The 27,144-nt window shown below is 47.8% G+C and overlaps 1 protein-coding gene and 1 long non-coding RNA gene across 5 annotated transcripts in view; one reads left to right on the top strand and one right to left on the bottom strand.

Moving 5' to 3' along the window:
* Positions 1–8,267: 8,267 nt before the first annotated feature.
* On the bottom strand, positions 8,268–11,019 carry LOC113913338. The gene is made up of 3 exons (XR_003517162.1): positions 10,869–11,019; positions 9,666–9,725; positions 8,268–8,478 (listed from the first exon to the last, which is right to left on the bottom strand). It is a non-coding gene; the product is annotated as an uncharacterized LOC113913338 (long non-coding RNA).
* Positions 11,020–11,194: 175 nt separating this feature from the next.
* RNF152 (ring finger protein 152) overlaps positions 11,195–27,144 on the top strand; it is a 76,455-nt gene continuing 60,505 nt past the window's right edge. Inside the window, exon 1 of one of the 4 annotated variants that reach the window (XM_027576460.2) lies at positions 11,195–11,412. The gene's annotated coding sequence lies outside the window, so the exon portion shown is untranslated. Of the gene's footprint in view, positions 11,445–12,662; positions 12,793–15,205; positions 15,327–27,144 lie in introns of those variants that run through there. The other 3 variants (XM_027576455.2, XM_027576457.2, XM_027576459.2) reach the window with 3 other exon arrangements.

Below are 27,144 nucleotides of genomic sequence, written 5' to 3'. Positions count from 1 at the left end.
GCCATTTAACGTCATTGAATGGAAGTCTGTGGGACAATCCGGAGGAAGCATTGTCCATATCACTGCCTTTAGAGTTAGCCACCTCCTCTCCCCAACACTTGTCATACACTTGCCTGTTACCATCTGTGGATGACTATTTGAGATCCCATCAAAAGCAGCCATTTTCTGTTTATTCTAACCCTGAATACAGCTGTTGCAAGTGTGTGCATATAATTCTGTCCTGGTAAGATGAGTTTGTTGGGAAGGTTAGTCCCTCAGGCTAGAACCTGGCTGTCACATTGGTATTTTTCTGCAGTTAGTCATTGGGTCTCATCGACTCTGCCTCCCCTTCCCCTCTCTAGAGGTTCCCAGCCTGGCTGCAAGTTAGAATCCCTGGGGAGCTTTCAGGAGCTCCCTCACCTATGCCTCACTGAAGACCAAGTAAGTCAGACTCTCTGGGATAGAGCACCTAGACATCTTACTGTTTGGAAGTTTATCCTGTGACTCTAATGTGTAGTCAGGTGGTGCTGGTAGATGAGAAACAGCATTGCCTGGGATCTGATGCTGACCTGGCCTTTAATTACTCTGACCTGGGGAAAAGTCACACTTTCTGAGAATCAATTTACGATTCTGTAGAAGGTGATAAAACTTTCCTAGCAGAATTATTGAAGGGGCAAATGAAATAGTGGTGTGAAAAGGCATGGTAACTGTAAAGAACTAGGTACTATTATGATTATCACACTCCTGGCACTGCCAGCCTGATTTCTAGCCCTGATCACCTCCACAGCCACTAGGGCTCTCTTCTGTGACCCTTGTCTCCAGGATCTCTGCTTCCAATCCCACGTATGTACCAGGGCCATGTCAGCTTTTCTAAATTACTCTCTTGCTCAAAAACTATCCTGCTTTCCATTTCCCACCAAACTGATACTTCCTCAAATTGAAACCCAAATTACTTTAGTAACCTTATCTTCTATTTCCTAAGTATGGTTCATCTGCCTCCAAACACCACCTATCTAGCCAGCCAGCCAACGAAGGTTTTGAGTTCCTATCGTATGACGACATTGAGCTGGAGCTTTGGGGAAAGGCAAAGTTGAGCCAGAGGTAAGTGAACCAAGAAGCTGACCATCTAGAAGCTCATAGAAATGATTAGTTTTAGTTAAATGTAATCTCTGAAGAATAAAGAATGCCTGAAATTCAACAAAAACAAAAAACAAACAACCTGATTCAAAAATGGGCAAAGGGCTTGAGCAGATACTTCTCCAATAAAGAAGGTATACAAATGGCCAATAAGCATATGAGAAGATGTTCAACATCACTAATCATTAGAGAAATACAAATCAAAATTACAATGAGAGGGCACCTGGGTGGCTCAGTCATTAAGCGTCTGCCTTCGGCTCAGGTCATGATCCCGGGGTCCTGGGATAGAGCCCCACATCGGGCTCCCTGCTCCACGGGAAGCCTGCTTCTCCCTCTCCCACTCCCCCTGCTTGTGTTCCTGCTCTTGCTGTGTCTCTCTCTGTCAAATAAATAAATAAAATCTTCAAAAATAAAATTACAATGAGATACTACTTCACACCCACTCGAATGGTTATTGCACAAAAAAACCCTAGAAATAGTGTTGGCAAGGATATGGAGAAATTGGAACCCTTGTGCACTGTTGGTGGGAGTGCAAAATGATGTCATTATGTAGTTGCTGTGAAAAACAGTATGGATATTTCTCGAAAAAATAAAAAGTAGAATTAACAGGTGATCCAGCCATTCCACTTCTAGGCATATATTAAAAGAATTGAAAGCAGGGTCTTGTACAGATACTTGAACGCCCACATTTATAGCAGCATTATTCACAATAGGAAAAAAGTGAAAACAGCCCAAATGTTTATTTGATGAATGGATAAATTAATGTAGGTATATCCATACAATGGACTATTATTCAGCCTTGAAAAGGAAGGAAATTCTGATACATGCAACAGCATGGGTGAACCTTGAAGACATTAGACTAGGTGAAACAAGACACAAAAGGACAAATGTTGTGTGATTCCACTTGTATGAGGTACCAGAGAAGTCAATTTCATAGAGACAGAAAGTGGAGTGGTGGTTGTCAGGGACCAGGAGGAGGGGGAATGGGGAGTTATTGTTTCATGGTTGCAGAGTTTCAGTCTGGGATGATGCAAAGTTCTGGAAATGGCCAGTGGTGATGGTCACACAACAGTGTGAGTGTACGTAGTGCCACTGAACCATATACTTAAAAATGGCTATAGTGATAAATTTTATGTTAGGTATATGTTATCACGATAAGAAAAAAAATGCTGTTTCTGTCTGTTAGGCCTTTGAAACTCTGCATGACAGTCAACTTGGCGTTATTAGTTTCTCATAAAATGATGTGAATACTGTTCTCACAGTGGAAAATCCAAGCATACGTGTGGAAGTGGCATATGGGGATGATTTTGGCTATAGGTAGCAGAAAACAATGTGAAGTGTCTTATACAATAAGGGGATTTTTTATGTAAGTTGCCCAGGATCATACTTCTCACAAGACTCAGTGCGTGGCTATAACCTGTTAGTCTATTTTGCTCTCCTTCCATGTAGCATGGAAGCTATGCCCTTCTTTTGTTGTAGCATTTACCCTACCCCACATGATTTCAACAATCCCGGCTTGTCGTGTGGTCACTCGTGGCAGTGCCATTTCTCTTACCAGCAATTGGTTTAGGGATGAGTATGTGACACGGTTCTGGATTATGAGTCACAAGAGGAGGTTGGCTGGAAGGCTTCTAGAGAAGAGTTCCAGAAACTACTTCTGGGAAGAAGGAGTTCCCCTTTTTGTTGCTGGATGTTACTTGATCTCCATATGATGTCAGAAAGGGGGCAACCATCTTGTAACAAGGGGAGTTTTCCCAGAGAGAACGCTTGAAAGGAGGGAGGAGAGTAACAATACCCACCTCAGTTGGGCCGATGGGAGGATTAACTAAGATGATGTTTGCAAAGCACCTAACAGTGATTAGACACATTATTGTGTTAAACGTTATTTCATTACTCACACAATAAGTGCTTCATAAATGGTAGCCATCATTGCTATTCTTCTTCTCCCAAACATGTAAATGAGGATTTGTTTGGTTGTCTTTTTTAGCTTTGCCACTGTAGTAAGTACTCAGGAGATCAATAGCCCCTGGATATTCCACCATCGGTTGTGGTATCCACGTCTATGTGAGCAGGAGTCCTCAGGTGTATTCGTTTGCTAGCGCTGCCATAACAAAGTGCCGCAAACTGGGTGGCTTCCGCATCAGAAATTTGGTTCACGTTCTGGAGGCCAGAAGGCTGAGACTGAGGTCTTGGCAGGGCTGCTTCCTTCTGAGGGCTGTGAGGACGGGACCTGTTCCAGGCCTCTCTCCTTGGCTGTAGATGGCCATCTCCTGCCTGTCTTCACATCTTCTTTCTTCGGTACATGTCTGTGTCCAAATTTCCCCTTCTTACGAGGACACTGGTCATCTTGGATTGGGGCCCATTTTAATACGTTTATTTTAACTTGATTACCTCTACAAAGACTCTCTTCCAAATACAGTCACGTTCTGAGGTACCGGAGGTTAAGACTTCAACACACAGGTTCTGAAAGGACACATTTCAACCCGTAACACGGGGTAAGAATAGCTATTAGAAAAGTCCGTTTTCCTGCGGAGCCCAGAGAGAATTTTCACGTCATAAATCTTTATCCCCTCTCTGTCTCCCCTCCCACCCCCCACCCCCTGGGATTTGGAACTAACCCTAAATCCCACTTTGGCTGAGCTGGAGTAACTAGGTTCTTACCGATTTGTGGAGAAACAACTTAAAGAAAATCCCCTGAGAGGGGATGTGGGAAGCATGGAAGGGAAAATGGAAACTCCTGACTGGTCCTTAAAATGAACACTTACTAAGCACTGAGTGTGCGCAGGGCAGGACCATGCTAATCTGTGTGATGCTGGGGCGTGTGTGCCTGGGTGGATGAAGTAAATAAACCAGAATTCTAGTCTTTAAGGACCTGTTGGTGGGATAAATATGTGAGCAGCCGTAAGGCAGATGTAAGGCAGAACGCAGTTAAGTGTGAAATAAAAGAACGACTGATGGGTCGTAAGAGTTCACGGAAGGCAAAATGAATCTGGTTGGAGAAATCTGAGTGCACTTTGAAGGGGCACGAAGCCATGGTGAGAGACAGAGATGTATACACCCTTGGAAACTTTGAAAGCACCAAATCTTTAGAGATTGGCCATTATAAATGTAGGCCACATGGTTGCGTAAGGTACAAAGGAAGTGTGACAGTGAGGCTGGGGAAGAGCAAATCCTCTTGAAATCTGGGGCCCTGCAGTACTGTGAGCCACAGGGTCAGCCTTGGAAGCCACTTGCTGGCCTTGAGCTACAACAGGAGCAGCTTGGAAGAGGCTGAGAGGCATTAAAGCCAAATCAAGTGGAATTACCTGGAATTACCAGGAGAGCATAGTCTATGGCAGATATTCAGGGGAAGGACCTTGGGTTTGGCAGAGCTGGGTCAAGTTTGTGTTCACCATTTACTTGTCCTGTCTTCTTGGGCAAGGTGTGTAAATGGTTGTAGGCATCAGTTTCCCTGTCTGTAAAGTGGGGGTGATCATACCACTTCTCGGGTTCTTGTGAGTATGAATGGAAATACCCTGGTAATGGTCAGCAACACTATTTGGTACATAGGCCCAAGAACCGTTCACTAGCAAAAAAAGAAGTCGCTCTTTACTGACTTCGGACTTGACTATATCTCGAAGTTCTCTTGCCCTGTAGCAGAATAATTTGTGTTAAAACAGATACGCAAAGGGGGGAGATAGGAAGCACTCAAGCAGAAAGGTTGAGAATGCCGTGGGGCTTGCTTTACCACACCCCCCTTCCCAACACGCTCCAGCCACCGGGAGGGAGAGAAGTAATAGCAGAGGAAAGACGTTACAGCAAAAAGAGGTAGTGAAAGTCTGTGGAGAACATCCTGTTGTGCTTTGCCCTGTCCTGACCTCCACAAAGGGTCTGACCTCTAGGAGACGCAGGCCAGGGGTTGCCGTCTCTCCTCCTGACCACTAGAGGGTGCCCTGATTTGACCCTTGGGATCCAGAAGGGCCAGAAACCGATGCTTGCTTCCCTCGTGCTGGAAAGACTGCTGCTCGGAGTGATGGTGGCTCAGAGCAAAAACAGTGGGGAGAAGGGGTGGGTGAAGCCGGGTCTGGACCTGGATCAGGTAAAGGGGTGCCCGGTCAACTTGAGTAAGAGGCAGGCTAGGAATGGAGTCCACAAGATGGAGCCAGCTTCTTGGGCCAGTAGGGCAAAGCGTCAGGTTCAGACTTGGGTCTGAACTATGGAGATGGAACGTCGTTGTTGTTCTTTTCCTTTCCTCCTGTCTCAGAGCCGCCCCGCTGTACCATCTGGCGGCTGGATCAGCGGGGTTAGTGGCCGAGAGGAGGGGAGCCAAGTGGGTCCCAGGAACCTGACAGCTGGTGGAAAGGAAACACAGGAAGAACAGGGGTGGGTGGGCATGGATGAAGGCACACCTAGAGGGAGGGAGAATAGGGTGTTGATGGGGGGCGGACCGTGAGTAACACAGGAGCTGCATATTCCAAACCTTCCCGGGCTGATCGAGTGTGGTCGCTCCAGCCCATTAGGAGGTGAGAAGAGCGTCTCACGTTGATCGTGCACGGCAAGGAATTGAGTTCAGTTTATAATGATTTCCCGCTACCATACTTAATATAATGATTTCCCGCTAGCATACTTACCATGCTAGCAGATACTAGCAACTGACGGGTGGATAGGAGGATCTCGCTCACCCCCAAACTGTCCCAAATGTGACGAGAACACAGCAGGTACCTGCTGTTGACTGCTGTTGAGGGGGGTGTCCACAGGACTTTGGCGCCATAGTCTAAGGCTGACATTCAGCCCGGATGCACCAAATGGCCATATTGTGTATGGTCATTATCCAACATAGGGGGATGCCTAGGCCCACAGCTGGTTGAACATGTTGACTGTTACCCCTAACTATGCTCACATAGTTCTAGACAGCTGATTCACAGTGTCAGCGGTATGTATCAAAGATGAAGTTAAAAAAAGAAAAGTGAGATGGCTTTGTTCAATCCATCACCACTTTTAGAAAAGCAATTTAGATATAGTTCTGATGAAAATCCTTTGGGGTTTCCGGAATACTTCAGTATTTTGTTCCAGATGAGGCTTCATTGTCCTTAGATAGATAGCACCTGATTCCAAGTAGGTAAGAGATTAGACAGTGTGTCAAATACAGTACCTTTCTCGCTTAGAACACCTTATCAGAATAATTAGCCTGGGGGCGCCTGGGTGGCTCAGTCGTTAAGCGTCTGCCTTCGGCTCAGGTCATGATCCCGGGGTCCTGGGATGGAGCCCCGCATCGGGCTCCCCGCTCTGCGGGAAGCCTGCTTCTCCCTCTCCCACTCCCCCTGCTTGTGTTCCCTCTCTTACTGTCTCTCTCTCTCTCCGTCAAATAAATAAATAAAATCTTGAAAAAAAAAGAATAATTAATCTGTCGGAATTGGCTGAAGTAGGGCCCCAAAATAAAAACCAGTTTTGAAATGTGCACTCTCTTTAGCAGTCATTATTAGTAAACTATCTCAGCTATGTAGACTTTAAGACTCTTCTTTTGACTTTTAAAAGGATTATATATGCCTTAAGGAGGCAAATATCACATAAGGGAAAAGTAAGTTTGCAAAGTGAGTAAGAAAAACTCACTTTTCCTCCTGGGTGTTTCTCCTTTACGTTCATAGAACACTCCACTTCTGATACTTCTGGTCACCAAAGGTGTGGTTTCCCCCCCTCCGCCCCCCACAACAAGCAATTCTCTGTGACACCAGCTGGGTGTCTTATAATTTAACCCAATTCTGACGCTACCTAGATGACAGATCCCACAGGTTAAGGGTTCAGCCCGACAAGACTGCTGCCCCTGTCCCCCCATGCCAGTTGCAAGTCCAGGTGATCACCTGTGCATCTGACCACCGATGGGCCATAAAGCAGAGGTTCCCATCATCTCCTGCCTTGGTTTTGTGAATTTGTGAGAGTGGCTCACAGAACTCAGGAAAAGTTTACTTACTGTTTATCAGTTTATTATAAAAGACGTGATAAAGGATTCCGATGACCGTCCAGATAGAAGAGATGTGGAGGGCAAGGAAGACGGGAAGCAGCTGGGAGTTTCCACACCCTCCCTTGGTGCACCTCTTCCCCCCAGACCTCCCCGTATTCAGCCACCCAAAAGCTTTCCACACTCTGTACTTTGGGGATTTTTATGGCGGCCTCATCACATTGGATCATTTTTAAAATCCATTTCCAGCTGCTTTCCCCTCTCTGGAGAAGGGGAGATGGGGCTGAAAATTCGAAGCTTCTCATCATGGCTTGGTCTTTGTGGTGACCAGCATTCACCTAGGAGCCCACCAAGAGTCACCTCATTAGGACAAAAGACCTTCCTATCCCCCAGGAAATTCCCAGGGGTGTAGGAACTCCGTGTCAGGAACTGGGGTCGAAGGCCAAATATTAGAACAAAAGATGCTCCTAGTGCTCTTACCACTTAGAAAATGACAAGGGTTTCAGGATCTCTGTGCCAGGCAGCAGGGGCAGAGACCAATAAATATGTTTTCTGCTATTTCACACAAATCAATATGGTTTAAACTGTTATTAGTTGAGGAAGGATGAGAATGTGTTTGCTTGACCATGCTTCCTTGGCTTATCATTGACAGCATGTGAAAGCTGGCTCACCATGGGGTGCTCCTTCAATGTTTTCAAACAACTTTCCTGAGGTACGATTTACAAACCATAAAATCCCCTTGTTTTTAAGTGTGCAACTATTTCCATAATTCGATTTCAAGATGCAGTTTTAATATATAAAACTCATGCATGTTAAACAGAAAACTCACCCTCTTTATTGGGCTGGATTAGGATCTTTAGAGGTTGCAAGCATTGAGTAGGATTTGTTTGTTTCCCGTCTCAGTTCCCTCTTTCTTTCCCTTCTTTTCCTCTTGTTTTTCTTTCTCTCCCTCCTTCCTCATGTGTTAGGTGCTCAGGGTAGAAGGTAAGAGATAATCCCTGCCTTCAAAGATTAGTAAGACAGTCACAAAAAGCCATGAAACAGATCATCACATTCTTTTTTTTTTTAAGATTTATTTTTTTTACTTGAGAGAGAGAGAGAGAGAGAGAGCGCGCACCAGCGTGGGGAGGGGCAGATGGAGAAGGAGAGAGAATCCGAAGCAGATTCCATGTTGAGCCCGGAGCCCTACACAGGGCTCGATTCCAGGACCCTGAGATCACAACCGGAGCCAAAACCAAGAGTCAGACACTTAACCAACTGCGTCACCCAGCTGCCCCAAGATCGTCACATTCTTTTGTGGAAGTGTCATCCCCAATAGAAGGGCTGTCCCTGGTCTTCCGGGGTCACACTTCTCTCCGCTGCATCGCAGGTTCTCAGAGATTTAAGGGCTCAGGCCAAGAAACATTTGTTGGGTACTGGGCTCAATGCTGTGGGTACAAAGACGAATAAGAGCTCATCCCTGTCGGGATTTAAATGGCTTTCGTTCCACCTCAGGTCACTAAACATCAGTCAGTGTTAACTGGTCTGACTGACCTTCTGACCCAGTCCTAGTATCTCAACCTTTGCCCATGGGAAGTACAGACCCATCTCTTGTACCCTGTCTGATAAGGGAGACTCTTTCCCAGTTTACTGCCTGCCTTGCCCCCTCACTTCCTGCAGCGTGCTCCTCAGAGGGCACCTTCTCAGTGGGGGCCCCCTCCGGCCCCCGAACTGAAATTTTAGCCCTCTTCTCACACAGACACTTCATCACCCTCTTTCCTGCTTGCTTTGCTCCCGTTTCCCTTTTCACCCCCCAACACACAATTCATTTTGCCTGTTAGGTTGTATATTCTCTGCTTTCTCTATTAGAATGTGTGCTCTGGGAGGGCAGGAGTTTGGGTCTGTTTTCTTCTCTGCTCTGATCCGAGGGCCAAGTTCCCGCTACACAGTCCACACTCAAGGAATACTTGTTGGATGAATTCATGAATATCTGATCTTTATCTTGCTCCCCAGTGCCAGAGCCCATCCTGATAAGCCTCGTTCTTCAAGACCCGGGACATTGCCTGGCCCCTTGTCTCCCATTCCCACCACGGGCAGCATTCTCAGTCTGGAGGGTGAGGCCAGAAGCTTTGGCCACGCTGCCCGCCAGCTTGCGGCTCGGGCCACGGCCTGGTCGCAGCTGCCTTGCTCCCGGGGCTGCCTCACTGAAGGATCTGTTCAGACGTGTCATTGCCTATTCCTCCCCTGACTCGAATGGCTGCTGCCGCTCCAGCGCGGCCCCCGACTAGTCTTAGAACTGGTCTATCCCAGTCTGCCCCAGTTAATTAACCTTCTCTACATGACAGCTTTACAAGACTGGACAGAAGGCAGAACACCCATGATGTGGTGTGAATTAAAATACCAGCCAGCGGGAATGAATGAGGAAGGATGGAAGTCACCCCACACCATGCCGAAAGCTTGAATCCTCCCAAAGAATTGTTTTGAAAGCAGCTGACAAAAGAGTTTCAAAATTTCGGAATAATTACCGGTCCCTGAAATTAGCTTCCTAAAAGTAGTCTTTAAAGTCACTTCTTGAACAATCATAATATTTATAGGCTAAGCGTTCCTAGTAAAATTTTGGGATGTGATAACTCACCATCCTATTGCAAGCTCCTGGTCAACATCAGAAGTTTTCGATACTCCCATTAGCTTCTCACTGAAAAAAAAAAAAAAAAACTTTTTTTCTGCCCTAAATTTGAGGACAAAAGTAAAGACTCCTGAAGTCTTCTACTTCCAGTATACCTGAGGCTTTTAAAGCACACATCTAGCTTTCACTGCTGCCAGGTGCACAGTGAAGCTATAACTGCGGGGAACAAAAAGACACGGCTTACCCAAGTGAACGCTTTAATTAGGAGCCTAAGAGAGGACTGACAGCCATCAAGCTATAAAGCTGTCTCTTGGTGACCGATTTCTGTATGTGCTTAGTGACAACACATTTGGAAACACTATGAACAGGCTTTACTTGAGTACGTTTTGAATTTTAGTAGGTCATTCAGAGCCCCCTCAATGGTTTGCAGGGTTTCCTTTTCATTTTCCTGGTAGAAGCACTTCAATGAGCTATTGGGAGAGGTTAGAATGGGAGTTCTTTCTTTGTGGACAAGACAGCAGAACATAAAACAGCTCCATTCCAGCAGCCAGGAGGCTGCATGCTCTCTGTTGTTTGGAGTTCCAGGCAAGTGGGTAGGCTTATCCTTACCAGAGTCATAGAATAGAGTTCTGGATCTTCATTCTGCATAGAAATCTATTAAAAAGGCACCAAGGAGCATGGATAGCATCCTCTACCAGCCACCCCTTCTCCATTCCCCAGTTTTGCAGTCAACACAAGAGGCAAGAGACCATGTCTTTACATTTTCTTGGAGTAACTAGTCATTCTAAGCATCTTCCCTAAGGTAGAAGTTAGGTTTCAAGGTGGAGAATAAGGTGGGCCGCAGTGGTGCGCACCTGCCATAGAATCCTCAGCATTTGTACCTCCCTCTTCCCTCCCCTCCCCGCCCCCCGCCCCCCCTTCCAGGGAGCCAGGTGTGTCTGGGGGGGGGGGCGGGTATCCATTCGGGCTTCTTTGGAAGCGTCCTCCCCTTCACAAAAGCAGGACCGCTCCCTGCTTGGATTACGTGAACTTTCAGGGGCAGCCAAAAAGTATCTGCGGCGACGCGGATGCCAGGGCAGTTTCTGGAAACGCGACAATATCAACTCCCTGGTTCGGTCCCCCGGTCGCAAAGCCGTACGCTGGTCCCCGCCAGCCTCGACCCCCACCCCAGCCCTGCCCTGCTGCCGGCTGAACGCTGGTCCCGTCTCACACCTGATCGCTGCTCAGGTTCCGCCCCCCCGCCCCCCGCCAACCAGCGCGCGGTGCAGAGACAATGTCGAGGTCCCGGCCCAGGCTGGGCACTTGGGGCACGGCCTAGGGAGCGCGCGGGTCAGGGTGGGCAGCTCCTCACTCGGGGGCTGGGTGTGCGATTCCGGACCGACAGACGGACGTCCAGGACGAGCAGCCGTTGGGGCGCCGGGGGGGGGGGGGGTTGGAGGAGGTGGAGCCGCCGGGGAGGGGCGGTGCCGCGGGGAGCGGAGCCCGGCCTCCCGCCCCCACCCCGCTTCGGTGCCTTAGTCTGGGCGGTGACACAAAAAGCTCCCGCTCGGAGCCGAGCGCCTGGCGGCGGTGTCCGACCGGGAGCGCCGAGGGCGGCGGGCAGGTGGGGCGCCTCCCGAAGGGCCGAGCCGGGAGCCGGGGCTGCAGGCACCGACGCCGCGCTCCCCGCGCCCGCCCCGCAGCCCGCCCCGCGCGTCTGGCCGAGCGGGTGGCGGGCGCGCCGGGACCATCCCGCGATGCTGCCGCCGCCGCCTCTGTAGGTAGCGCCCTAGCCCGCTGCAGAGAGAGGTCGGTGACTTTCGGTTTGTTTTTCTGCTCTGCCCCTCCCGGGTCGGGGGCGGCGAGAGGGGCGCGAAGGGTGGGATGCCTTCGCCCCCACGGCGGCCGAGCCCGGAGCCAGGGAAGCGGCGAAGGGGAGCCGCCGCCTGGTGTGTAGGGGGGCTCCTTTTGGGCAGCGGATGGGGGTGGCGGGCCGCAGCGGTCCCGGGGAGTGGAGTGCGGGGCACAGCGGGGCGGTCCCGAGGCGGCGGGGAAGGGGGCTCCCTGGAGTTGCGTTTCTCCGGAGCGCTGGCGGAGTTGGGCAGGCGGCTGGGGCGGGGGAACGGCGCTGTCGGCGGCTCCGCCGAGTCCTCGGATGCCCCCTGGAGCTCCAGTCCGAGGGAGCGCGTCTCGCGCCCGCGCCCGCGCCGCGCGCACCTCGGAAGGTGCACGTGCGCGCGCGCCCCAGCTGCGCCCCCACCCCGCACGCACCCGGGACGGTCCCCTTAGCAAGCTCCTTGTCGGGCAAGGTCCCCACCCCCAGAAGTTGCCCTCGCGCGCCACTCCGCGGCCCCGGGAGGAGAGGGAGCCGTGGCAGGCCAGATGTTGGGGGGTCTTTTGTGCGGACCCACGTGCCTGGGGCGCTTGCTCCTGGAAGGGCAGCGGCAGGACAAAGCCGGCTGGACGCGTGGGACGCTGCACGCTAGGCGGCGGTCCCCGATCCCGCCTAGGGTGGGGGTGGGGCGGGGGGAGCGCTGCACGGTTTTGGAAAGAGTAGAGAAATCGGCAAAACAGTGACAGGGACTTGAGGTGGCGGACAGGGGCGAGGGAGAGGATGCTCGCGAATGCAGCGCTGGTGTGTCTGGGCGGGTGACCCGGCGCCCCGCATTCCCTGATAACCCGGTTTACTAGTATATTTTGCTAGTGTGTCTTTGCTCCGAGATATTATTCTACAACCTTCTGGTGTTTCTTTCTTTTTGAGGGGTTACATACAGTTGCTGGTGCAAGCTCTACCACACGAGGAGAACTTGGGGGCGGGGGAGACTGCAACGGAGTGGGGGGGAGGGGTTATTTATCCTATAGAGACAATTAGGAAGCGTTACGCCCCCCTCCGCGGCCGGGCGGCTCTCCACACCTCCGCCGCCTCCCTCCACCTCCCCGCGCACCCGCTCCACCGCCGCCGGCCGGGGAGGGTGCTTGGATTTCTTTCTCTGCTGCGCGAGTCTAACCCTTCCTGCGTGTATTTCACTGCAGGCTGAACAAAGCTCAGGCTCAATTGTGCTTCCTGCTTGTCAGCCTCTTGCCTCCCAAACGCGTACCGTTTCCACTTGATGTCATCACGCGGAAGGGGGTGAAAGGGACTCGGTGACAGATTCAGGTAACCCCCAGCAGTCTGGGTAGCCGCCTGGGTGTCTCTGGGTCATTTGGGCCAACAGTGTTTGCACGGGGCTGTTTGGGTGGTTTCTGCATCACACCATTCCTTTACTGTCTGTGTGGAGGAGCCGTGGGGGGCTGCTGATAACTCCTGGTTCTGAGAAAGAAATTGCAAATGACTTGAAACCTTCCTTTGGAAGAAGTCGTTGAGGGCAGGGCGCCTTTGGGGTTGAATCAATTCCACCGGATTTCCATTGATGGGAATTTTGATGTATTCAGTACATAGGCAATTGTATCTGAACGTGGGGTTTGGATATATGCCTGCTTTCTTATGTGTAGTAATATATTTTGGCTTCAGTCTGTTCATGGGTATCGCATGTTGAAAAGGTATCATTGTAAGGCCGATTGTAAATTTGACCAGTGCTCAATTAGGGCATTGGTCAAATGTAGTAACCTTCTTACAAAATAATGTCTCTCCTGCAAGCCTTCATTGTAATAGTATTTGCAATATCAGGAGGGACATGCCAGCAGTAAGTTCCTGGGAGGTGGAACGGAGGGCAGTTGGGGGACCAGAAAGAGAACAGAGAAATGGTGCTTTGGTTAAGTTTCCATGTAAATAGCCATGAACCATTAGGCTGTCAGGCTGCATTTTATCTTTAGGTTGTTGGTTCTTTTCCAAAAACTCTGGCCTGTTCCTTTCTTTCCAAGGATAGTTCTGTTTTGATGTCAACCTAATGAAATCTGGGGTTCTCTGGACGGGGCTCAATGGAAATGTCACCTTCAGACATGTCAGATCACCTTGGCATTGGCATTGTCTCCTAGAGGGCAGAGTCCTGGCATCCTGCACGAGGAGCAGAGAATAAGAATGGTTATGGAGGTGGACTCAAGGTTCATCTTGTGGGAAGAAGGCATTGCTGAGGGCCAGAGGCTCCTGGTGCTCCTGCAGCAACAGCTGCGCAGGGTCTGTGGCAGATTCTCTCACCACCTTTCCCCTCCCCCCCCACCATACCTTGAAAAATAAAATTTAAAAACTTGAAGGATTTGTCATTCACCTCTAGGGTAGTTCTGAAAGGTGACTTTAAGAAAACCTAAGTGACACTGGCATGTATCCTTCTCCTCAGAGCATCCAGGAATCACCAGGAGAAGTAAAGGAGGTATCGGGTCCCAGCTCGAACAAAGGCCACCGCTTCGGGAAGATCAGATTTGTGATGGTGCTAGGACAGAGGGATTCTGACAAGTAATTTTTATGTCAGCAATAACGCAGGGTGTGTTGCTGTGTTCCTGCAAGAGGGAAAGCCACGTGATGGGATAATAAGGAGTGTAATAATGCAATAGAAACAAAGGGTGTGGTTTTTTTTAATAGAAAAAATAAATACCTCACACGCAAAATTCCACATGGGAAAACGCTGCCTGCACATGTAAATGCACGTCCAAGAACAAAGATAGCCACAGTGCAGTGTTCGGTTTCACTGTGGTTTTAAACGGTGTGCAGGAATAAATCATAATAAAGTGTTGTATTGATGCTTATTTTGTTTTTTTTTTTAGGTGGAGGCTCCCCACCCCCAGAGGTCTGCAGTAGTGTGTTTAGCTGTGGGTGGGTGGGTGGGGGGGTGTGCCCTGGAGGGTTTTTAGACCAACCTTTGTCTCCAGTGCCCAAGTCCTTTCTACAGTGTTCCTTTAATTCATTCAGCAGATGTTTATCAAGCACCTGATAAATAATAGGTTTTGTGAAAAATGCCAAGGGGCGGGGGGTGTTGTCTGGAGACATAAAGATGAACCACCTTCGGGGAGCTTATGGAAGACCTGATTCTAATTAAGTTCAGTGGAAGCCAGAGAGAGAGGAACAAAGGGTGGTATTGGACTTCTGAGGGAGGAGCATATGGTCATTGAATGCCTCTTTCATTGGGGAGATCACTACTTCCTAAGTGACTGGACCTGTTGTCAGAAGGTGACCTTTTCTTCGTAGGCTTTAAACTCTGCAGCTGAATTCCACACGAATGTTTAGATTTCACTGTTGTTGAAAGGTCATTCTGTTTCATTCCTTATCCCCTCAGAGTTGCTTGAACCTGTCTATCCTGTCTGCACCGTCTACATTGGACAGAATTACTTGAGTTTTGAAACAAACTCTGCTTTTTGGGTATTATCTGATTTAGAAAACAGATGGGGGACAGGGACTTTTGCAGGTTTCTCTCTTTTTTAAAGCAGCGATGTTATTGGCAATTTAGGTTAGGTTGTGCTGCAGTAAGAAATCACCTCCAAATCTCAGTGGCTAAACACAGTTTCTTTCTTTCCCATGCTGTGTCCCCGGTGTGGTCATCAGGTAGGCCCTGCTTGTCGTGGTCACCCGAAGACCCAAACTGATGGAGGTGTGATCTTGAGTGTGCAGCACTGGAAAGGAAACTAGAGGATCTTGCTGTATTAATGACATGACTGGGCGCAGAAGTGACTTACATTGCTTTGGCCAGAACTAGTGCTAGGACCCCATTGAAACCATAATTCAAGTATCTCTTGTCCTGAAAAAGGGGGAAATGGATACAGGTGAGTGATCACCAATGACTTCCACAGGTAATGTGGCCCAGATGAGGTTACAAAGTGTCTTCCTGTGGGGCTGGCTCATGCTTTGTAGACATTGGGTGTTACACAAGTATCACTTGAAAGAATGATAACTATCTTAAAGAATCTGGTCCTACCCCCACATGGTATTTACTGATGTGTTGGTATTCTATTTGCTAATACGATTATACACTGACCATCAAATAAAAAAACATTATAATGTTCTCTCTTGTTGCCTGTTTTGAGTAGTTTATTCTGACGTGGTAGGCCAGGAGATGGTTCTAGGGCTAGTTCTAGGAGGTTCTGTGCTTAGCATTATGTAACAGAGAGCTGTTACTTACAGACTTTCTCTCCTTCACCATCTGCTTCTTATCTAAGACTTCCTGAGTTTGTTTGGACAGCCTGGGGTAAGAAAGGAGTGGCAAAGGGGGTGGCCTCCCACAGCAAAGATTGCAGGGCCCCAGAGAAGACATCAAGGGGGCAAGAATGTGTGTAGGGTGGCCTTGGGCCACCCCCTCATTACTCTGATGTTTAGAAAAAGCACTTTGGACAAGTGGCGTTTTCTGGTCACGGGACCAGCAGAACACCCAGAGAGTTCTGGGACATTCGTGCTACCATCAGCAACCATGTGGACAAGGAGGCGGGTTAAGTTTTAAAGCCTGCCTTGTTGCATTGTCCCTAAAAATAGTTGGATGCCGAGGAATAGGCATTGCAAGGGGTGGCGGATTAAGTAGCTGGTGGCCTGGAGAGAGATTTTGCTGTCGGAAGTGCTGGTTCCTCAAGTATCTTTGTTCGTGTTGTGATAAATGCGTGCATGGGTTAGAATTTTTAGGATCTGAGAAGTACCTTCGGCATAAGCGTGGAATTTAACAAAATAGTGTTGCTTCTGGCTCAGTAATCACCTCGCTCGCTGAAGTCATTTTTATAAAGAAAGCTCTCCCTTAGACAGGTGATATGGTGAAATGACAGCTGGCCCCTGAGTCACAGTGACTAGGGGACATCAGTGTTAGCCGAAGACTGCAGAGGCTGCCCTCTGCTTCCCCTGAGTGACAAAACACTGCACCCAAAGGGAGGGAAAGTGGGAAATGAGTGGCTGAGAAGCCGGCAGGGAGAGCCAAATATAGCCCGTCCACGACCTCCAGGAAAGGATCAGGGTGCGTGCGGTTGGGCTGAGGGCGAGGCGCAGACCGGGCAAGAGGGAAAATGATGCCCTGAGGGACTAGTCTCGAAATATACTTGGGAAGCTCCAAAAGACATTTCTGTGTTTTGTTTGGCCTCTGAGTGCCCACCACTTAATTAGTTTCATAATTAGTCGGCTGACCAGGTAGAGGACACTTGTGGAGTGAATGTGGTGCCTGGCCCCAGGCGTCGTCGAAATGTCCAGAAAGCCGGAAGGGAGGAAGGTGTGGGTTTTCCGGCTCCTTCCCTCCTGACTTTGTGAGCTGCCCGGTGTTCCAGGAGTCCGCCTAAGTGACTGAAATCACCATTTGGATTAAGGACTTGTTTTATGTTTAAGGATTTTGTATTTCTGGTTGGCTTGCTGTCATGGGAAGACCTGAGGCCAGCGGCTGTGTGTGTGACTTGTTTCTCCTTTGGGTGGCCCTTGAAGCCCGTGGTTTTCCGGCCGAGGCCCTCTATGGCTGCTGAGGCCCGGAGTACATTTTTTGTAGAATTGTGGGGGCTCCTTGTGATCTGCTGGGAGCAGAGGGCGTGAGTACGGCAGGATGTCTTATTTGCCCCTGGATTTGTTCATCCCCACATACGTAAAGCTCACTGCGAACATCCTGCCTGCTAAAACTTATTCTGACATCATGCAGGCTTCCTGGGCTACCAGGCTTCATGCAGGGAAGGTATTGACCGAATGCGGCTGGGAGGGGCAAAGACGTGATGAAGTGGGGTCTTGGGGCGCCATGTTCCGTGCCCGTGCTTTCTCTCTAGTCCCTCCGACCTACCTCCCAAGGAAATGTAACTTTCCTGCCTCCCTTTCCGTTTATGAATCCAGAAAGGCACATTTAGTACACTCCTCACTGAGGTTCTACAGTCATTGATGAGATTTTGGCAAAAGTTTTGACAGATACCGTGGAAATGGGGAACGTTCTTATGAATATTGGGATTCTGCTGATTAACAGATGAACTGTCCCTCCTTAGTGACAGTTCCTGTCTCCCACCTGAGGACTTTATTTCTCTCTGGACTGTGAGAGTGGGTACCCTTACCTCCTGGTTTTCCCACCCCAATCCATATGACAAAATGCTGATACCCTTAGGACAGTAGGCCATTTTAAGCGCTCATTCCCTTGCTTAATACTTGTCAGTGGCTTCTGTCTTTGGGGATGAAGTTCATATTTTTTAGTCTTCCCTCTTAAGGTTTTCCCCACCTAGACCCAGACTTCGTGCCTATCCCTGACTTTTGCTCTGCCTGACTTTAAAACACTGGATGGTGAACCCACAAGTCCCCAGAAATGCTTTGCATAGCCTGTTTAAAATTCTGGAATATTCTGTGGCCTACAATGTCCTCTCCCTCTACTCCGTCAGTCAAGGTGTGACTTGGTTCTTATAACTCTTCTAAAAAATTTAACTCTGTCACTTTAGCCCATAGCAATCCTTCTTCACTCCTCCCAAGTTCTCTGGTAAAATTACCTTCATCTCTCATTTTGTTCAACATTCATTCATTCTACAAAGGGCACTTATCATAGATGGTCTTGTATTATCACCTAAGATTGAGTGGTCTCTTTCTTTGTCTTTCTTTCTTTCTTTCTTTGTTTTTCTTTCCTTCTTTCTTTCTTTCTTTCTTTCTTTCTTTCTTTCTTTCTTTCTTTCTTTCTTTCTTTCTTTTTCTTTCTTTTTCTTTCTTTCTTTTTCTTTCTTTCTTTTTCTTTCTTTCTTTCTTTCTTTCTTTCTTTCTTTCTTTCTTTCTTTCTTTCTTTCTTTCTTTCTTTCTTTCTTTCTTTCTTCTTTCTTTCTCTTTCTCTCTCTCTCTCTCTCTCTCTTTCTTTCTTTCTTATTTGAGAGAGAGTGACAGAGATCCAGAGAGAGCATGAGCAGGGGGGAGGGGCAGAAGGAGAAGCCGACTCCACACTAAGCAGGGACCCCCGATGCCACAGTGCGACTCGGGGCTCGATCCCAGAACCCTGGGATCATGACCTGCGGGGAGGGCAGATGCTTAACCGACTGAGCCACCCAGGCGCCCGTCTTTTTCTTTCTTTTTAATTGCAAAGAACAGAAACCCACTCAAGCTAGTTCAGATAAAGGGTGATACACTGAAAAGATGTCCCAGGATGTGAATGGGACTTTTCCAGTCACTGCTCAGCTGGGGGAGAGGGTGAGGGATACAGTTTCCTCCAAGGGGGCCTTGGAGCTGGTGGATGTAGGGACTGAAACCAGCAAGAGCTCATTTCTCTTGCAGGCTCCTTAGAGATGAATACTGGATGAGGTCTGAACCTGTTTTGTATTCTGCACTGTGTTTGTACAACAGAAGGGCTCAATAAATACTCAATCATTGATGAATCTTTGACAGCACAGAAATGATTTTGACCTACTGATAAAGGAATTACAGATGCTTTTGGCCTTAGACTTAAAGGAAGTTAAGAAGAAGGAAACTTTTTCCCCCCCGGATTTTATTTATTTATTTATTTGAGCGAGAGAGAGCCCGAGCATGAGTGGGGTGGGGGAGGAGCAGAGGGAGAGGGAGAAGTTCACCGCCCGCTGAGTGCAGAGCCCGACACAGGGCTCGATCCCAGGACCCCAAGACCATGACCTGAGCTGAAACCAAGAACTGGATGCCCAACTGATGGAACCCACCCAGGCACCCCGAGGGAAACGTATTTTTAAGAGCTTCGCCTACTTGCATTAATAATGATTAAGTATTGAATCAAATTAGCGTTGCCAGGCTTCAGTGTGCATTTCAGTAGTTGGGAAGTGAACATTCTAACAAGATGAATTGTTATTGGTAGTCTGTTTTTCATCTTCTGTTTGTCTGCTTCTTCCAAAACAACAGCAGACATCTGGTTTGCTCTACCTCTTTTGATTTTGGAGTACTGGTTCCCAGGATAGAAACCCTAACCCTTGGAATGCTTGATCATTACGGATAGCGTTATTAGGAAAGAGGAAATGTTTTTAGCTGCTTGGAGAAAATGGCCACGGGTACGTTAACATCAAAATAATGTTCTCAGTTTGAGGGCTAATGAATGGAGCTGAGCTCAATGTCTCAAAAACAAAGTATTTGGTGTGATACTCTTTTCCAGTTGTATGGCTCTGGGGTAGGTTTGTAAATTGCTTCCTTTCAGGTTAATATGAGGTTAAAAGTGGTTGGAGAGAATGTGGATAGATCGCTGTACCTCGTCTGGAGAATTTGGCCCTTTGTTGTATGCGACATAAGGATCATGGTCATTGTAAGGGAGTGATAGCTAATTCAACCATCCAGGTAGAGAGCCATCTTTATCCAGGGTAAGTACTTGTCCATCAGGTCCTACTCCATCATCTTAACACTTGAGAAACCTAAGGTGGGAATCCATCTATTCACCTCTGGTGATGGGTAAAATAGCATTTGAAATACTGAGAACCAATGTCTCAAACCCTGTATTAGGTATAAAATTGTATATTGTATATATTAAATTGTATATGTTAAATTGTATATATTAAATTGTGCCTACTGTTTGCTAGGCACAATTCTGCACAATTCTGAGTAAAACCCTTGCCTTCCCTTAGCTTAATGTACAAACTTAACTTGTAATTAATTTGGTTTTCTGCCTTTTTTTTTTTTTTTAGTGGCAGAGCTGAAAGGGGACAGAATAAAAGAAATGTATCTGATACTCTTCTCTCTCAATTCTTGATCTGTTACCATACATACTCGTCTTACCTGATCCTAACTCCGTTGAGTGATTAAAAACCTGGAATTTTTAAAGCAAGATGGGTTTGGGTTCAAGTGTTGGCTCTGCCATAATGAGCTTGAGTAAATAAGGTCTGACTGAGCTTTGGTTGCTTCACCTGGAAAGTGGTGGACAACCTCACTGAGTCACTTGAGAGTAAGTTAGATCATTTACATAAGGTGCTTAACGTGTTGCCCTGTGCATTGTAAATGCTGCATCGTGGTGGCTATTATTAGTGTCCCTTTTATTCAGCATCTACCATCCACCAGTTGTGGTGGTGAAATCTGGAAATCTCGGGGTGAATAGTTGTGCTCTACACTGAAGAAGCTCTTTAACTAGCCACGAAGAGAACCACGTCTAAAGAACTACGGCCTTTGGCGTTTTTATGAGGACTTGCTTTGTATGTCATGTCATCGGAGTCTTGTCACTGGAGAGTCTTTCTAAAGCTTTGCTTGAATGGTGTGGAGTTTAAGATGATAGGCCTTCTCAGGAGGAAGCTGGAGCAACCTGAGAGGCTCTGGGACAGCCTGCAAGCAATCAGGCCTTCCTTCCAGGGCACCAGCCTCCTTCCTCCCAGGCTGGGCAAGCGTCGGGTTTCCAGGGTCTGCTTTCTTGGCGGGTAGGATGGCCCACTGACTCAGCATGTCCAAGACTAAGAGGATACCTGGGTGGAGGGACTTTCTGTCTTAAAACCAGAATGGTCCCAGGAAACCTAGCATCAGTTGGTCACCCTACTCAGGGGTCCTGAGTTCTGGGATTGTTTTTTTTGGCCCCTGAAGCAGGCTTTGTGGACATTTCACATGGATGGAGAGGCAGCCGTCCTCAGAAAAGAGGCAGGAGAGAACAGGGCTGGATAAGCCTGCAGAAGGCAGTTGGCTTTGTCAATCCTTTTCTTTATGAATATGCTTTTTGGAATAGGATCTTTATGATTGTTGTTCTTTTTATTAAAGAAGAGATCTCTTGAGCATAGGCAAGAAAGGCCACTAGACTATACAACAGGACTGTAAAGTTAGTGGGATCTTTTAAAATTGCTCCTTAAGCCGTACTATTTGCTGTGCCTGGAAGGGCTTTTGCACGGGGTTTGGTACACAGTAGACACTCAATAGAGTTGAGTTGTTGAAGGAATGGTGAAATTTAATCTTGAGGAATAACTTTGAGAGCTGGGTTCCAGTTCAGGGCCGGGTTGCTGATCGTTGCAGGATTTCAGGCTGGGCCCTTGGGTGGCTACCTGGCAAATGCATGGCCCTCTCTCTGTTCTGGGTTCCTGGTTGTGCTATCTGGAGTGTATTTATTTATCTATCAGCTTAGGCTTTTCTTGACTGTTTTGTTGTTGTTGTTGTTGTTTTTCTTGGTGGAACCACGTGACACCGGCTGATGCCTTGTCTTTTGTTTGCAGCTAGGATGCTTCTGGAACGCGCACGTGTTGTGAACATAACGGTTGTGTGATCGAGTGCTTGTGTACACACTGCCCAGTGCTTTCCTCCTCGAGTTAAGGGTGCGATTTCCTGATGAGTCTGTTCATTCCAAGTGGGGGTTGGGAAGGGAAGCAGGCCTAGCCCCATACTCCCGAGTGGAGATGTCTGGGGCCCGGGCTCCAATTGGCCTGCACTCCCTCTTTCTGAGTCTCCATTACTAACACATGGGATTGATGGCAACTGATAAGGCCCCAGGATAAGCCACAGATTTTTCTGGTCTTTAACTGATGCCTCCAATGATAACCCTTTGTGTTCTGTTTCTTTTTGGGAAGTGTAACTATTTATCTGGGGATGTTAGGACCTGCAGCAAATTGCCAGAAACAGTAATTAGTTTGCTAGCTCTGCAAACCCCAAGCACAGAGCACTTGGGGGCAATTGCTAGACATTTACGTCACTCTTTCAACTCAGATTCCTGGGTAATCACCATGCATACTGAGAAATCATACTCATTTCGGTTCCTGATAAGCCAGATTTCTCCAGGGCCTGTTGCTTCACCTGAGGAAAAGGTAAATGGCTTGTTTAGGGAAGGGGGACAGCAGAATTCACTTTATAAATTGCCCTTATTTCTATACACAAATACTAAATATTAGCTGAAAGAGTTAGTGGGTTTTTTTGGGTTTTGTTTTTTGTGTTTTTTTTACAGAATCACACGTTTATTTTGTTTTTTTCCCAGCAGCAGAGTCAGAGCTCTCCAAAATGAATCGTTCACACACCTTGAGTTTATGCGATAAACGAGGTGTTTGAGAATTGGCTCTTAGGGCAGTCATTCTTCCCAACAAGAAGTTCTTTGATTTGCGAGAAAAAATGTCTTCACCAAGAAGTTAAAAAGAATATGTGAGGTTTTACCCCAGATTTGCTACATCTTATTTGTGGAACCTGTCCGTGGAGGTGCCAAACCTTCTCTTTAATGTGCTCCTTAAAATAACATTCTCTGGAATCAAGGCCAGTCTGGGATGGAAATTGAAAAAGAGATGCTGTCCAGACGACTTAGAATTCCTTGTAAATTAGGAGGGCAGTGATAATCAATTTTGAGGCGTAAATGGGAGTCAGCCTCGGTCGTCCGTTCGCCTTGGTGTTCATTTTGTTCCTTGTCCTTGGCTTACTGCAAAGGGCAGCTCCGTTAGACTCTGTGGCCACTGTAAGTACAGGTGACTGGGGCTTCCCGTGTGATCACCTAGGACACCCCAGAAGTGGGGCGGAGGAGGAGGCCGCTGGGCATGGGCTGACGCTCCTCTGGGTTCTGGAGTCCACTTCCCTGGGTTTAACTTCTCCTTTGAGATTCCGACTTGTGAAGAAACAAATTTCTTCCTTTTATGAGGCTTTTTAGTGCTAGGTGACTGGTGTCGTTCGATATAATCTATAGTACTTAACAGCTAAATACACTTTGTTTCCCCAGAGCAGATCACAGCGAAAATGAGAAAAAGAGGGTGCGGTACCAACAGTTGGAGGGAGGAAAAGTGAGTTGAGCGAATAATGGGGTAAATAATGGTGTAGGAGGGTGGTATTTTTTAGACTCAATTTTAGTTTAGCTTCAACATTAAGAACAACTGTTGTTTACATGATGGTATTGACTTCGTAATTAAAAGCATCTTGCCTGAAGCAAATTGACGTTGTTATTAATAATGCATGTTTTACAAAATGACATGGAAGCTTATCAGATGTTTTCCTTCCCAAACTGTTGGATTCCACAGTGTATTTCTGGGGGGAATGGGGGAGATAACTCTAGTACAGAGATAACAGATAATGTGTATTATATGCTTCAGGCTCAGGGCTAACTGCTTTAAGCGTGTTATCTGAGAGGCAGTGGATCCTGAAAAGTTAGGGGACTTGCCCAAGGACACACGGCGAGTTTATGCCAGAGGCCCGGGGATATGAGCCCATGCGGTCTGTGCACTTAACCCCAGCCTGGGAGCCACATCCACGGCTGGGATTCGGGATTGAAAAAAGCAGTAACGCCTTTTTAAAAAAATGGGTTCGGTGTCATATAACTCAGGAAGTGATCGGACTCCTGTACTCTTCTGTCTCTGGGAACAGAGATGGATGATTTTGGTCCGCATCTCCCTGAATCAGTTTGATGCTGACTTTGAGGCCTCATGGCTTGAAAGCGTCAGTGAGGAGTTCTGCTGGGAAATTTGCAGTGAGATTTCCAACTATTATCTGAGCTTTGCCCTGTGCTAACACACATTTCTATGTAGTTGGGTGATGGGAATTGTTTCTTGAAGGGCCACTTGACTGAAAGCCAGCGTGTGTAGCTGGGCACTTATGACTTTCATGAATACACTACTAAAAAATATTGTTTGAACAAAAAGTATCTCTTGCAATGGCTGTTGGTGGGTGGACCCTCCTCCCCTAGTTACTGTTCTGCCCCATTCCAAAAGCAGAAGAAGTCCTGTCCTCTCATATGGCCATTCCTTTGTTCATGTAGTTCCCTCTTCCTGGGGTGCCTTTTCTTCCTGTCTTCCTTGTCCCCCTTCCCACAAAAACACCTTGTTCTGATGGAAAGCTATAAGGCTGTGCCTTAAGACTTCCTTCCCAGGCCATCTGCTTTATGGATCCTCCTCCAGCTTCCTCCGGAAGAATTAGTGTCCCTTCCAGTTCTTCCTTTTTGATCCCACTTCCCTCCGTGTGTGATGGTTCTGTATGTGGTTGCCGCCGTGCTCCCCTTGAGAATTCTCTGAGTGCAGGGACCTTGTCTTGTTCAGGAGTTTGGACGAGTGGATGGAGGAACAAACGAGGGAATGAATGAACAAACTTCAAATATGGATTCCTTGGGATTGATTAGAGTGTATCTTCGTGACAGATGGCGGTAGACCTGAGCATTGACAGGTCATATGATGGTGGTGAGTGGCTAGATGCTTAGCAGAATCTCAGCATTGTTGACGTTTGGGACTGGATGATTCTTTGTTGTGGGGAGACTGACCTGTGCACCGTGGGGTGTTGGGTAGCATGCCTGGACCCCACCCGCTAGATGCCAGTTGCCTCGTTGTGATAAGTGAAGATGTCCCCAGACATTGTCAGTGTCTCCTGGGAGTCACAGTTGCCTCCTGCTGACAACCATTGTACTAGACTACTTTCCACATGTGGGGGTGGGCGGGGCATGTGACCGATTCTCACCAACGGGTTGTGTGTGGGAATGCGAGGCGGCTAAGGGTGGGAGTGCCTTTTCCACATTTGCTCTCTTTGTGGTCTGCTGGCCAGCTGCAGGGGGGCTGGGGGGCGAACTGTGAAGCCCTGGGCTATGATGGAGCCACAGGATGGGAGAAGCCTGAATGACTGTGTGGAGCAGAACCTCCCTCGCCAAGCGGAACTGGAATGCGGCGTGAAGAAGAGGTTAAACCATGTGTGGCTTTAGGCCAGTGAGATTTGGGGGTATTTTTTCTGGCCGTCAGTCTCCCCTGCCTCACCTTCCCTGACATTTGGATAAAGAGATCTCGTTGAAGCAGTCGTGGCAGGATTCCAGCTCATAAGTAAAAACAGATCTTCCAACCATGGAGAAAGGGATAGATATTTCTGTTTGTTCTTGTAAGGCATCAGCCTTAGTGCTATAATTCTGTTAATTTCTAGATTTTGTCAGAAACTAAGACGAGGAGAAATGTGAATTTGTGATTCCACCACTCTGGTAATTCTGACATGTAAATAACAGGCACTTTTGCTATAAATAATTTAGTAAAAAGTAATAAAACATCAAATGCCCTTGCAGGTTTCACTTCACTGTGTGGGAATATGCGCCCGTGGTCCAGGCTCAGGTTGTTTATTTGTGGCAATTTATGTATAATGTGTTTTAACATTTTGGGGGGAAAATGACAGATGTTGATACCCTACGGTCACCAGTAATTAATAAGTCACCGTATGATGTGATGGGCCTTGAAACAGACTCTTATTTGCATAGTCCAGCTGGATGCTGTGGATTAGTGTCCTTTAAAAATCTGACCCCGAAACCTTGCTTATCAGACCAAATTCAGTGCCTAGTTCTGGAGTTCTTGTGCAGCAATTAATTGTATCTGTGGTTGTCTCTACACAGAGCCACGGACCAAAATGCGTAAGTCAGACGGTTTCATTTGGCCCCCACCTGGCCAGCGGGGTTGTTTGTGGGAGACAGCGGCTGTTTGTGGGTGAGCCCTTCGACGGCTGAAGGCTTTGTGTCTGATTCAGTGGCCGAGGGGCCCGCTCTGTTTGCACAGCTTTTGGTCCGCGGTACAAGATCCACCCCTGGTGAATTTCACCCTACCTGTCAGTCAGCCAGAGACCCTACCAGTCAGTCAGGATGTCGAGCCAAGGTGGATTGACGATTTTAAGATGGTAAAGTCTTCCTTTCTAGTAAAAGTCCTGCTAGGCATCTTAACTACCAAATAGGTGATTCTTGTGGGTTTTTTTCCCCCATATAGAACATTTGCACCCTAGTCAGACTAGCGAACACGGATAGGACTAGTTATATGCCAGGCTCTAAGTGCTTTTGCATAGTGCGTGCATAATTCTCACTACAGTCTGAAGGGGAAGGTACTTTTAATATCTCCATTTTAATTTGTCTCTTTATAAGAACTTGAGGCCAAATGACTTGCTCAAGGTCACAAAGTGAGTAAATGCCGGAGCTTGGATTAGAACTCAGCCCCAAATGGCTCCAGAGTTGAGGCTATGATGTATCAGTATGCTGCCTCAGATTCTTCATTCTGTTCAGGAGACTCCTTTTCTCTGAGATGTTCTATATTTTCATGAATTCGGTGAACATCTGTATATGATGGTTAAAAAGAGTTACTGATACTACTGCTTTATTTTTGCATTGTTTGAGCATAATTTCCCAAGTTAGCTGTCAACTGATGCTCTTGGGTCTTCCATAACTCTTGGCACAGTGCTTCCTCCTAAGGAAATACTACCTTAGCACATTGGTTAGATTATTTTCCCACAGAGCTGCTCCTTTAGGAGGTCACCTTGGTAGGAGTGAGAACACATGCACACAAGGAACTCACATGCCAGCTGGTAGCGGATGAAGTGGTACTAGGGTTCGGAGGGGAGAGATTACTTCCTGCTGAAGGATTTAAGATGGCTTCATGCAAGAAGGTAGCATTCGGCCGGCCATGCTCTTGAAGCGTAGGGAGTAGTCTGGCCACGTGGGCAGGGGAGTGGCATTCCAGCAGCAGCAAGGTGCTAGGGGAGGGTGGATCTTGTCTTCCGGACAACAAATAATGCTTTATGACTACAATGCTTTAGGACTGTGGAGCAGGCAAGCGGCACTGAGAGGGAAAGGATTAGAATAGCTGGTGGGGAGGGGGCCTTGGGGATTTATTTGGCAGGAAGTCATTGATGGCTTGGGGATGGGGAGCATGTGGGTAGGAAGCTGTGCTTTTGGGAGCTTAATCTGGCAGCAGTCAATATGGATGGGGAAGGACAAAGGTGGGGAGACCAGTTGGGGTCCAGAGAAGATGTAGTGAAGACCTGCACCCCAGGAGGCAGGCCACAGGAATAGAA

This window comes from Zalophus californianus, chromosome 14, assembly GCF_009762305.2.
Source record: "Zalophus californianus isolate mZalCal1 chromosome 14, mZalCal1.pri.v2, whole genome shotgun sequence".
Taxonomy (NCBI): Eukaryota; Metazoa; Chordata; class Mammalia; order Carnivora; family Otariidae; genus Zalophus; species Zalophus californianus.
This window is presented reverse-complemented; position numbering and strand designations above follow the sequence as displayed.